Source organism: Rana temporaria, chromosome 6 (assembly GCF_905171775.1).
Source record: "Rana temporaria chromosome 6, aRanTem1.1, whole genome shotgun sequence".
Classification (NCBI taxonomy): Eukaryota; Metazoa; Chordata; class Amphibia; order Anura; family Ranidae; genus Rana; species Rana temporaria.
The window spans coordinates 7,123,315-7,134,668 of NC_053494.1; positions in this window are offsets into that span (position 1 = coordinate 7,123,315).

Consider the following 11,354-nt stretch of genomic DNA (forward strand, 5'->3'; position numbering starts at 1 on the left):
GATAGATAGATAGATAGATAGATAGATAGATAGATAGATAGATAAGAGATAGGTAGGTAGGTAGGTAGGTAGGTAGATAGATAGATAGATAGGTAGGTAGGTAGGTAGACAGACAGACATACAGACAGAGAGAGAGAGAGAGAGAGAGAGAGAGAGATAGATAGATGGATAGAGAGATAGGTAGGTAGGTAGGTAGATAGGTAGATAGATAGGTAGATAGAGAGAGAGAGAGAGAGAGAGAGAGAGAGAGAGAGAGAGAGAGAGAGAGAATAATAATTAAATAATGAACAATGCCAAAATCTTCAAATGTCACAATAAATAAATAAATAAAAATAACGCATACAATTAGTAAAAAGAGGAGATAGAAAGGAAATTCACTTCCTTTGTATTTATTCCTCAAATGTGCAAATAAACAAGTATTTATTTTTTATTTTTATCAATTAACAAAATGAAAGTTAATGAACAGAAGAGAAATCCAAAACAAATCAGTGTTTGGTGTGACCCCCCCCCCCCCCCCCATTGCCTTTAAACCAGACCCCACTTTTTATCAAGGAACTCGGCAGGTAGGTCGTTCCAAACATCCTGGGGAACTAAGAACAGATCTTCTATGGATGTCGGCTGCCTGGAATCCTTCTGTCTCTTCATGTCACCCCAGACAGACTCCATGATGGGGAGATCCGGGCTCCTTGTTCTTCCATACACTGAAGATATGACATTGGGTGAATGTTTGGGGTGGTTGTCCTGCTGCAGAAGACATTTGGGGCCAATCACACTCCTCCCTGATGGTATGGCATGATGGATAAATATCTGTATGTGTTGGCATAAATGAAGCATGGGTGAGGCTGAATGGGCACAGATCAGCACTGTGGGTACTTCAGATGCAGCATGCACTGGCTCCAGTGGCGGCTGGTGCTCAAAATTTTTGGGGGGGGCGCAAACTAAAAAAAAAAAAAGAAAAAAATTGCAGCCTCACTGTGCCCATCAAATGCAGCCACTGTGCCGTCAATTGTCACCACTGTGCCATGCCATCAAACGCAGCCACTGTGCCATGCCATCAAATGCAGCCACTGTGCCATCAATTGTCACCACTGGCCATGCCATCAAATGCAGTCACTGTGCCATCAATTGTCACCACTGTGCCATGCCATCAAACGCAGCCACTGTGCCATGCCATCAAATGCAGCCACTGTGCCATCAATTGTCACCACTGGCCATGCCATCAAATGCAGTCACTGTGCCATCAATTGTCACCACTGTGCCATGCCATCAAACGCAGCCACTGTGCCATTCCATCAAATGCAGCCACTGTGCCATCAATTGTCACCACTGGCCATGCCATCAAACGCAGTCACTGTGCCCCTCAATTGTCGCCACTGTGCCAATTGTCACCACTGTGCCCTTTAATTGTCGCCATTGTGCCCATTGTTGCCACTGTGTATGTCACTGTGCCCTTTAATTGTTGCCACTGTGCCCATTGTCACCACTGTGCCCATTGATGCCACTGTGTCCTTTGTCGCCACTGTGCCCTTTAAATGTCGCCATTGTGCCCATTGTTGCCACTGTGCATGTCACTGTGCCCTTTAATTGTTGCCACTGTGCCCATTGTCACCACTGTACCCATTGTCGCCTCTGTGCCCATTCTCGCCACTGTGCCCTGTAAAATACCCCCCGCCCGGCACTTACCTTTCTCCTTCCACTTCCCTCAATGTCTTCTCCCGCCCTCGATGACGCTTCAGCCAATCAGGTTACCGATAACCAGAATCGGTGAACCTGATTGGCTGAGACGGCCGTCAGTCTTATCCAAGGAACGCACCTCCCGTAAGTCCCGAGGATAAGCTTCCGGGAGCCGAGGGCTGTACACGGAAAGCCTATCAGAGCCGCTGGCTCTGATAGGCACTTCCGCACAGCCAACCAGCTGCCGTTATTCAGGTAGTCGGCGCTCACCGTCCGGCCATCTGAATAGTTGCGGCAGCGGCCGGCAACAATAACATAGATTCATGCAATGTATGAATCTATGTTAGTCAGTGGCGGTGTAGAGCCAGAGGGGGCGGCGCTCCAGCGCCCTCTATAGACGCACCACCACTGACCGGCTCCCTCCTCTCCTCACACACCGTACCGATCGGTGTGAGGGGAGGAGTTGAACCGGACATGGCGCCGGTTTGTTGACACTACTTTAACTACTTTCTGACCGGGCTATAGCCGAATGACGGTTGGCTAGTTTTCGGCCAATCGGAAAACGGGTCTCAGACCTGCTTCTGATTGGCCGGATTGAGGATCAGTGTTACAACAGTGAATCTTCATTCGCTGTTGTAACACCTTGGTGGGCTCATGGCGCAATGCTTTGCGCTCCGTGTCCACCCTATTCTGAAGCCTATTCGGAAAGAAAACACCCCCTGCCGATGTAATTTATGCGCCCGGTGTCCTGAGAGGGGCGGGACGCATGAATGGCCATGGCGGCCGTGGATAGATTTATGCTATACATGAATCTATCAATTATTCATGTAGTTTATAGTTTAAGCAACGTAGAGGGTACTTTACTGTAAGAGCGGCAAGGATGTGGAATTCCCTTCCACAGGCGGTGGTCTCAGCGGGAAACATCGATAGTTTCAAGAAACTATTAGATAAGCACCTGAACGACCACAACATACAATGTAATACTGACATATAATCACACACATAGGTTGGGCTTGATGGACTTGTGTCTTTTTTTCAACCTCACCTGCTATATAGGGGGTTACTTGGATAGAGGGGGCGGCGCCGGGGGCGTCCCTAAAAGACGGGTCTCCACTGGCTGGTAGCTAATAAGGGAAAATGGCTCTGGAGTATGACGGGTTAATAATGTGAACGCCAGGAAACAACACGGTTATATCTCATTTGTAACACTAGAGGGCGATGTACACCACAGGCTTTATTATGTATAAACATTCTATAGATCTTTATTCATTTGGTGTGGTGGATAGGGTTGAGCGAACCCGAACTGTAAAGTTCGGTACGGACTTTGGGTTTTTTTTGCACCCGAACCCGAATAATTGGAAAAAGTTTGGGTTCGGGTTCGGAGTTCGGGTATTTTTTGGCGCGCTGCACGGCAGCCAATCGCCATTTGTTTCACTACTGTGACTGGGAACTGATCACAGTCATGCCTACTTATGGCATGGCTGTGATTGGCCAGTGCAGCATGTGACCGAGCATGTGACCAGCCTCTATATTAGATAGAGGCACACAGCACAGATCGTCACTCTGCTTCACTCATGATAGGGAGAGGCTGCTGCTGCTGCTTAGGGACAGTGTCAGAGAGGTGTATCCTGCTTCAGAAATCTAAAAAAGCACACTTTATTTCTTTGAGATCTGCATCATCTTATAGTTTATGGCTCGTCACTGTGTTGTAGCTATGGTAGGGACAGGCTCCTGTTTATTGAGGGACAGTGTCAGAGAGGTGTATCCTGCTTCAGAAATCTAAACAAGCACTCTTTATTTCTGTGACATCTGCTTCATATAGTTTAGGAATTTTGTTCAGCTATAGGGACAGCAATCTATAGGTGACTCTATATATTTCAACAGCACTGCACCTGCCACCACCTGTGCACCTGTGCACCTGTGCACCTGTGATATACTGTGTGTGTCCAGTACATAGTTCAGGGACAGGTTCCAGAAATGTTCCTATAGGGACAGCAATCTATAGGTGACTCTGTATATTTCAACAGCACTGCACCTGCCACCACCTGTGCACCTGTGATATACTGTGTGTGTCCAGTATATAGTTCAGGGACAGGTTCCAGAAATGTTCCTATAGGGACAGCAATCTATAGGTGACTCTGTATATTTCAACAGCACTGCACCTGCCACCACCTGTGCACCTGTGATATTATATACTGTGTGTGTGTCCAGTACATAGTTCAGGGACACGTTCCAGATATTTCCTATAGGGACAGCAATTTATAGGTGAATCTCTGCCTATTTCACCAGCACTCTACCTGTCCCCTGTGATATACTGTCTGTGCAGTACATTGTTTAGGGCTAGGTTCCTGCTTCTTGCTATAGGTAGAGAAATATATAGGTGAATCTCTGCCTATTTCACCAGCAATCCACCTGTCCACTGTGATATACTGTCTGTGCAGTACATTGTTTAGGGGTAGGTTCCTGCTTCTTGCTATAGGTGGAGAAATATATAGGTGAACCTCTGCCTATTTCACCAGCACTCCACCTGTCCCCTGTGATATACTGTCTGTGCAGTACATTGTTTAGGGGTAGGTTCCTGCTTCTTGCTATAGGTAGAGAAATATATAGGTGAATCTCTGCCTATTTCACCATATTACACTATTTTTGTATTTACAATTTCTCAAGATCCTAAATTTGAGAAATATGAGGAAAACGTCAAATAAGGGACGTGGCCGCGGCCGTGGTGCTGCTGGTGGAGCTCCTGTTACAGGGAGAGGACGTAGTCGATCTGTGCCAGCTACACGCACAAGTGAAACACCTTTCTCAGGTGCGAGTAGCCGACAGAGCCTGCAGCGGTGTTTGGTCGGGCCTAATCCAGCTCTATGTATGTTGAGGCCAGGAGCAGAACAGGCGGTAGTAGATTGGGTTGCTGACAGTGCCTCCAGTTCCTTCACATTGTTTTCCAACCAGTCTTGTGCTGAAAGTTCAGAGTTGGCGCCTGCAGCCGATGTCCACCATCAGTCTTTCACCTCACCCCCTTGCTAATCAGCCAAGCAGTCTGAGCCCCAAAGCATGCAGCAGTCTCTTCTTCTTTTTGATGAGTCTGTTAGCATGTGTTCCCAGGGCCATCCACCTAGCCCAGCCCCAGAAGTGGAGGAGATTGAGTGCACCGATGCCCAACCACTTATATTTCAGGATGAGTTCATGGGGGGACCATCACAGCACGTCTTGGATGATGATGAATCACAGTTACCAAGCTGGTGCTTTTGCAATTGTGCAGACCGACAAGGAGGGCAGTGGTGAAGACTGGGTGGAAGATGATGTGCAGGACGATGAGGTCCTCGACCCGACATGGAATCAACCTCATGCAGGTGACCCGTGTAGTTCGGAGGAAGAGGCGGTGGTCGCACAGAGCCACCAGCACAGCAGAAGAGGGATTAGGGTGCCAAAGCAGAGCGTCCGTCCCCTAGACAGTACGCCTGCTACTGCCCAACGCAGCAAGGGACGAGCACACCAAAGCCAGGTCCAAGGCGTTCCCTAGCGTGGCAGTTCTTCACACAATGTGCTGATGACAAGACACGCGTGGTTTGCACGTTGTGCAATCAGAGCCTGAACCGAGTCATAAACGTTCTCAACCTGAGCACAACCTGCATGACCAGACATCTAAGTGCAAAGCACGAGCTGCAGTGGAATACACACCTCAAAAACCAAGAAAGGTCTCTGGCTCCTCCTGCTTCCTCTTCTGCATCAGTCTCGGGCCTCTCTGCCTCTTCATCCACCTCCGTAGTGACAGTGCCACCTGCCACCCCTCAATTAGAGGACACAACACTACCACCTGGGTCACCAAACATCTCCACAATGTCCCATGGAAGCATTCAGCTCTCCATCTCCCAAACACTGGAGCGTAAGAGGAAGTACCCCTCTACCCACCCGCGATCCCTGGTCCTGAATGCCAGCATTTCAAAATTACTGGCCTTTGAAATGCTGTCATTCCGTCTGGTGGAAATGCAGAGTTTTAAAAGCCTGATGGCATTGGCTGTCCCACAGTACGTCGTGCCCAGCCGCCACTACTTTTCCAGGCCAGCCATCCCTTCCCTGCACAACCAAGTGGGGGACAAAATCAGGTGTGCACTGCGCAACACCATCTGTGCCAAGGTCCACCTAACTACGGATACGTGGACCAGTAAGCACGGTCAGGGATGTTATATCTCCCTAACAGCGCACTGGGTAAATGCAGTGGCGGCTGGGCCTGAGGCGGATGGCAGTTTGGCGCATGTCCTTCCACCACCGAAGATTGCAGGGCGCTTCAGTTTGCCTCCTGTTCCTAACTCCTTCTACTCCGCTTCCTCATCCTCTACCGCCTCCTCATCCAGTCAGCGTAACAAACTCACCACCAACTTCAGCACAGCCATGGGTAAACGCCAGCAGGCAGTTTTAAAACTTTCCTGTTTGGGGGGAAAACCACACACCACGCAGGAGTTGTGGAGGGACATGGAACAACAGACCGATGAGTGGTTGGCTTCAGTGAGCCTCAAGCCGGGCCTGGTGGTGTGCGATAACGGGCGAAATCTTGTAGCAGCTCTGGGCCTAGCCGGTTTGACGCATATCCCTTGCCTGGCGCATGTGCTGAATTTGGTGGTGCAGAGTTTCCTGAAAACTTACCCCGATATGCCACAGCTGCTGCAGAAAGTGCGGGCTGTCTGTGCACACTTTCGGCGTTCTCACCCTGCTGCTGCTCGCCTGGCAGCGCTGAAGCGTAAGTTCGGCCTTCACGCTCATCGCCTCATATATGATGTGCCCACAAGGTGGAACTCCACCTTGCACATGCTGGCCAGACTGTGCGAGCAGCAGCAGGCGATAGTGGAGTTCCAGCTGCAGCACGCACACGTGAGTCGCTCTGCGGAACAGAACCACTTTACCACCAATAACTGGGCCTCCATGCGAGACCTGTGTGCCTTGTTGCGCTGTTTTGAGTACTCCACCAACATGGCCAGTGCCGATGACGCTGCTCTCAGCGTGACTATCCCAGTTCTATGCCTCCTTGAAAAACGCTACGGGCGATGATGGAAGAGGATGTGGCACAGGAGGAGGAGGAATCATTTCCAAGGCTTTCAGGGCAGTCATTCACAAGTGGCTCTGAGGGTGGGTTCATGCACCAACAAAGGCCAGGTACACAATTGTCCAGCAAGGGCACAGTTCTGGAGGATGACGCTGTGGAGGATGAGGAGGATGAAGACATGGAGGAGGAGGAGGAACCATGTTCACAGCAGGATGGCATCCAGACCAGCTCATGGCCATTACTGGTGCGTGGCTGGGGGGATACAGAGGACACAGATGATACACCTCCCACAGAGGACAGCTGTTCGTTGCCTCTGGGCAGCCTGGCACACATGAGCAATTACATGCTGCAGTGTCTCCGCAACGACCGGCGTGTTTCGCACATTATAACAGGTGCTGATTACTGGGTGGCCACGCTGCTGGATCCCCGTTACAAGGACAATGTACCGTCCTTAATCCCCTCACTGGAGCGTGAACGCAAGATGCGCGAGTACAAGCGCACGCTGGTAGACGCGCTGCTGGTGCAATTCCCACCTGGCAGCGGGGGCACAGTGGAAGCAGAAGGCGAAAGCAGAGGAAGAGGAAGAGGTCGCCAACACAGCAGGGGCACCACCAGCACCTCAGAAGGCAGGGTTAGCATGGCCGAAATGTGGAAAAGCTTTGTCAGCACGCTACAACAAACAGCACCACCAGCTGATATGGAACGTTTTAGCAGGAGGCAGAATTTCAGCAACATGGTGGAGCAGTATGTGAGCACACCCCTACACGTACTGAATGACGGCTATGCCCCCTTAAACTTCTGGGTCTCCAAATTGGGCACATGGCCTGAGCTTGCCCTTTACGCCTTGGAGGTGCTGGCCTGCCCTGCGGCCAGTGTATTGTCTGAACGTGTATTTAGCACGGCAGGGGGCGTTATCACAGACAAGCGCAGCCGCCTGTCCAGAGCCAATGTGGACAAGCTCACGTTCATTAAAATGAACCAGGCATGGATCCCACAGGACTTGTCCGTACCTTGTGCAGAATAGACACCGGGCCGGCCTTACCCAGCCATTGTTTTTTTTCTGATCTTTCTAGGGTTGCCATCTCATCCCTTTCAAAGCAAAAACATATTAATTACACAGGTTCTCTGGCTGATTAAGGTGCTGCTAATTAAACTCACTTGGTGCCTTATCGACAGTAAATTAGCCCCAGAACCTGTGTAATTACTCTGTGTTCAGGTTTAAAGGGATGAGGTAGCAACCCTAGATCTTTCTCACTCTTTTGGGGTTTACCCTAATTTAAAAAATACATATATTAAAAACCAAAACCTGCTGTGTTGGTTACCTCCTCCTCCTCCTCCTCCACCGCCGCTTCCACCTACACCGCCACATCCACCTCAACCTCCTAATACATATGGACCTCGTCCTCCTAGGTCAAAATGATTTTATTTTTTATTTTTTTTTATGTTATTTTATGTTATTTTGAGTTATTTCCCTATCCACATTTATTTTAAGAGTACTTGCCATGCTGTTCCCGACATTTTGCAAAATGATTTTTTTTATGTTATTTTGAGTTATTTCCCTATCCACATTTATTTTCCGAGTACTTGCCATGCTCTTCCCGACATTTTGCAATTTATATATATATATATTTTTTATGCCATTTTGATTTATTTCCCTATCCACATTTATTTTCAGAGTACTTGCCATGCTCTTCCCGACATTTTGTTGCCATTTGCAGCCCTCCAGTCCTTTCCCTTAGTTTTTTAGAGCATTTTTATTTTTTTATGCCATTTTGAGTTATTTCCCTATCTACATTTATTTTCAGAGTACTTGCCATGCTCTTCCCAACATTTTGCTGCCATTTGCAGCCATCCAGCCCTTTCCCTTAGTTTTTTAGAGACATTTTTGTAGTCAAAAGTCCGGGTCCCCATTGACTTCAATGGGGTTCGGGTTAAAGTCCGGGTTCGGTCCTGAGCCCGAACTTTTTTTTCAAAGTCCGCGTTCGGGTCCGAACCCGAACTTCCAGGTGTCCGCTCAACTCTAGATATCAGCCTTTTATCATCATCCAATGGATAAAATTAGAATAAATGGGAACTTATCCCCTGTTTTATACCTATTTAATGGGACTAGGCAGGGTTGCCCTCTTTTGCCAATGCTGTTTGCAATAGCATTGGAACCCCTGTTCTCGGCTATCCGTAAAAACCCAGATATTGGAGGAGTAAAAGTAGGGGAAAGGGAGTTTAAGGTAGCGGCATATGCCGATGACCTGCTCTTCTACATCTCTAACCAAAGAATAACAATTCCAAGTATATTATACGAGTTAACTAGATATGGAAAATTTACAAATTTTAAAATAAATATGTCTAAGTCCAAGATTCTGAAAATTACTATCCCAAGGGAGGAGCAGTGGGCGATGCAACCTAAATTTTCCTTTGTATGGTGTGAGGAGAGACTGGGCTACCTGGAAATAAAATTGACTGCATCCTTGGAGACTATGTTTAAGGCTAATTACATACCAACGCTTAATAAGATTAAAGAACACTTGGAGAATTTGAGACATAAGCCCCTTTCATGGATAGGAAGAATTAATGCTTTAAAAATGAATATCTTACCAAGGTTGACGTACACTTTCCAAATGATCCCAATAGCAATACCCCAGGATTTTTTAAAATAAATTAATATCAATGATATTAAAATATATCTGGGCACATAAATGCCCTAGAATTGCTTATGCAATATTGGCGAAAGCCAATAGGTCAGGAGGACTAGCAGCCCCGGACTTCGAGAAATACTATCAGGAGATCTGTATTTCCCGGATGGTAGAGTGGATTCATAATAAAGAGGGTAGAAGCTGGGTAGATATGGAGATAGCACAGAGTAAGGCAGATTTGGGAAAGAGGGTCTGGATACCATGAAAGCACTGGGATTTAGCTATTAGCACAAACCCACTAACTAAAAAACACTTTTAAGATTTGGGATGGATTAGGGAGATTGCACCATTGGGATTATAATTCAACATTATTATCCATATTGGGAACAAATTATTTTAAAGCGGGGGTTCACCCCAAAAAAATGTTTAACATTACATTCAGCCGAGTTGTCACAATGACAATCGGCTGTTTTTTTTTATTTTATCCCCGTACATACCGTATTTTCACCGCCGCTTTCGGGGTATGTCTTCTGCGGGACTGGGCGTTCCTAATTAATTGACAGGCTTCCGACCGTCGCATACAGCACGTCACGAGTCTGCCGAAAGAAGCGGGACTGCGAGTCGGCTCTATACGGCGCCTGCGCACCGACGTTCGGCTTCTTTCGGCAACTCGTGACGCACTGTATGCGACGGTCGGAAGCCTGTCAATTAATTAGGAACGGCCAGTCCCGCAGAACACATACCCGGAAGCGGTGGTGAAAATACGGTATGTACGAGGATAAATAAAAAAAAAACAGCCGATTGTCATTAGGACAATTTGGCTGAATGTAATGGTAAAAAAATTTTTTTTGGGTGAACCCCGCTTTAAACCAGGGAAAGAGGAACATATAAATATTTTATTGGATGGGCAAAAAAAGAGGAAATACTATTACAAGATGTAATGAAAGGTAATAGGATATGCACCTATGCGGAAATTACACAAAAATGGGGAAATAAGCCACTAGATAAATGGAGGTACACACAACTACAGCATTTTGCACAATCGCTGCCACAACTGCTACGAGGAAAAGGACACATGAGGTTAATAGAGAAATTTTTTTGCTCTCCCCTTAGCGTAAATCAAAGTATCAGAGTATATCCAAAATCTATAGAATCCTAATCAAGGAAACAGAATCTGAATTCCCTCCGTATCTGGTGAAATGGGAAGAGGAGATAGGTCCGCTAAGGAAAATTCTGAGAATAGCTTGTTGAAAGTTGGGGGTCCCTCTGCCCCGATCATATGCGCCCTCTGGGGGGTCACATACCATCTCGCCAGGAGTTTATACCACTTCAGGAGACATAAAAACAGTGGAAATGTGGTATAAACTCCTGGCGAGATGGTATGTGACCCCCCAGAGGGCGCATAGGATCAGGGCAGAGGGACCCCCAACTTTCTGGAGTGGTTGTGATGCCCCGGGACCTTTGCGCACCTCTGTATTATGTTGGTACACTGTTCCACCATAAAAGTTTCATTCAACTCCACCTCCCCATTCCGAAAGAATGACAGTTGAAAGTCTTCTGGAGGTGCAACCAACAGAGCATACATCTTTGAGAGGGCGTGTAGAAGTGGTCCTACTTCAGTGCAGTGCTTTTCAAAAGGGGATAAGTTACGCTTAAAAAACCCTAGGAGCGGGTAAAGTATGTAGAAAATGTCTTAATTGGTTCGCTCACCAAAAATTCTATTGAAACGGGCCAGCTTTAGAGGTCAGTATTTGATACGGAGGCCAAACTCCTGATAACACAAAATGGCATACCTGGTATAGCCCCTGATCCTTCAGTATATCAAGGGTCCCCTTCTGCAGTCCCGGGGTAAATTGTGGGTTCTCCAGAATGGGCAACAGTGGGCTATCTAGTGATGAAAGCTTACCCTTAGAAAAAAACCTTGAACACTGACACAATGTGGGTCCTTAAGTGTTTTTTTAAATAAAAAAAAAAACAAAACAAAAAAAAAATACGTATTGCTCTAAATA